This window comes from Bison bison, unplaced genomic scaffold (genome assembly GCF_000754665.1).
Source record: "Bison bison bison isolate TAMUID 2011002044 unplaced genomic scaffold, Bison_UMD1.0 scf7180017847480, whole genome shotgun sequence".
Taxonomy (NCBI): domain Eukaryota; kingdom Metazoa; phylum Chordata; class Mammalia; order Artiodactyla; family Bovidae; genus Bison; species Bison bison.
The window spans coordinates 67,937-70,526 of NW_011478053.1; the positions used below are offsets into that span (position 1 = coordinate 67,937).

Genomic DNA, 2,590 nt, shown 5'->3' on the forward strand with positions numbered 1-2,590 from the left:
TTCCAGTGAACATTCAGGACTGATCTCCTTTAGGATGGACCTGTTGGATCTCCTTGCAGTCCTGTCCGTGTTGGCTGTTCTCTCTCTCCCTGCCCCTACCCGTGACTTCCACTCTCTCTGCTGATGCCAAGTTGCAGGCCCTTGCTTTGCTTCCACTGCTGCCCAACAAGCTCCCCTCCCCATCGCCCTGACCAGGCCAGGGCCAGGTTCTGGGACAGGTGGTGAGGACCAGCCTGAGGGTCTGACCTGCAGGATTCTGGGCGTTGCCCCAGCCTCAGCCAGGCCCCTGGCCAGGGGACACAGGAGGAGTGTCCTGGATACCCCCGCGTATCTGCTGTCCCCTCGGTCATTCCACCCGGAGCCCAGAGCCCGGCGGAAGCACCTCAGAGCTAGCGGGGAACCTCCAGCTGGACGCCTGGTGAGCAGAGGCCAGAGGCCTCCCCAAGCTGCTTCTCTCTCAGTGGCAGGCCGACGCGGGGACCATCTACCTCCTCCTTCTCTGTGCCCTGCCTGGGAGAGGATTCCGACAAATGGGGAGCGGGGGGCGGTGTCTTGTCTCCATCCCTGTTTCCCGTCTGGGAAGAGAGAATTTCCTTAACTACCCTCCTTCTGGTCCTTTCTCATAGAAGACCTTTTTAAAGATTATTTCGGGCACCCGTGCGAACATGGCGCTACGCGAGGTGCGGAGCGTGCGGGCCGCGGTCGGCAGCCTGCACGCCATCTCGGCACCCAGCGCGCCCTGCTCGCTGCGGCCCTGGGAACTGCGGGCGGGTGCCCCGGGCGCTGCGCACCGGCCCTGCTCTGCTGTCGGTGCGGAAATTCACAGAAAAACACGAATGGGTAACAACAGAAAATGGTGTTGGAACAGTGGGAACCAGCAATTTTGCACAGGAAGCTTTGGGAGATGTTGTTTAGTCTGCCTGAAGTTGGGACAAAGTTGAATCAACAAGAGTTTGGTGCTTTGGAAAGTGTGAAAGCTGCTAGTGAACTCTATTCTCCTCTATCAGGAGAAGTGACTGAAATTAATAAAGCTCTAGCAGAAAATCCAGGACTTGTCAGCAAGTCTTGTTATGAAGATGGTTGGCTGATCAAGATGACATTCAGTAACCCTTCAGAACTAGGTGAACTAAGGAGTGAAGCAGCATATGAGAAATACATAAAATCTACTGAGGAGTGAAAATGGAGCCCCTAAATAAACTGCTTTGAAACAACTTAATCTAGCATAGTTGTCTTCAATTAGTGGTGGATAGATATTGAAAGTGGAGAAGGCAATGGCACCCTACTCCAGTACTCTTGCCTGGAAAGTCCCATGGACGGAGGAGCCTGGGGCTGCCGTCTATAGGGTTGCACAGAGTTGGATCTGACTGAAGCGGCATAGCAGCAGCAGCAGCAGATATTTAAAGAACAACTTTTAGTAAAAGAAACTACTTGTAACAATGTTTCCTGAAGAAAATACCCCTTAACTTTCTAATGACTTCAGATAAACACTGTGCATCTTTTACCACAGCATCCTGCAGATTTTTAGGCTAGGCTCCAATTATAATATTCAGAATTCCTAAAATTATCTCTGATAAAACTGATTACAAAAATTATGTAATTCAAGGATAACATGGTTATCTTAAACCTTATATGACATTGTAACTTGCTTACAGCTATCCTTGGATTTGGGTCAAAATTAGAAATAACTGCCAGTGGAGAAAAGTTTGTTAGTTGCATAGTGTCCCATGCAGAACATTACTGTCTTAATTTTGCAATATGCTGTGTTTGCTGCTGCCATTTTTATACAGTGAAGCAACAGCCTTGCAGGACAGTAAACAATAAAATATTCAACTTCTTAAAAAAATAAATAAAGATGATTTCATCCTTAGAACACATCTCACTGAGACGCCACGTGCAGTCACTGCGTTTTCACAGCCGTGTGAAGATCTGCTGCACCAGTGCGACCACGTGGGGTTCCCATCGTTTCTGCGTGTGTCCGAGTTGTCGGGATGGCTTCCTGATCCTTCGCGATCTCATTTACAAAAGCCTGTGTGTGGCTGTGGAAGGGGAGCACCCACCCCAGGGGTCCCTCCCCAGGCTTGCCTCTGGTCCTGCCTCTCCTGCTTCCCACCCACCCGCCCCCACTGCCGCAGTTCTGAGCAGGCTGGGGTTTGCCCCTCCAGTGGTCCTTTTGGAAAATATCAATACAAGAAGCACACAGATGTCTACTTACCAACTCTCTCTCCAGCCTTCTCTGGACACTGCCCAGCACCTCACTTTGTTCTCCTAACATTGTCAGGATGCCGCTGTGAGCGTCCCTACACCTTCCCGGGGGCGCACGCCATCTCCCTGGACCAGGACTCGGGAGTTTTCAGTCTTTGTTGTCACCACGAGTAACCACCGTGGACGCCTTGCCTGCCTGTCGTACATTTCCCAGCTGGTCCTGGGCGCAGTCTTAGGGGTGGGGCCAGTGCCTCTCAGGTCAATTGCAATAGCTTGACTAGATGTTCTTAATTCCAGTCCCAATTCTTAATGGCCAGCACCATTTTGCTTCCCACCTTGTAATCAATATGAATACCAACACAGCCAGTGGTCAGGCCTTTGGACTGTG

The 2,590-nt window shown here is 51.0% G+C and overlaps 1 pseudogene; it reads left to right on the top strand.

Annotated features, from left to right (window-relative positions):
• Positions 1-665: 665 nt before the first annotated feature.
• On the top strand, positions 666-1,177 carry LOC104990995 (annotated as a pseudogene).
• Positions 1,178-2,590: the final 1,413 nt, after the last annotated feature.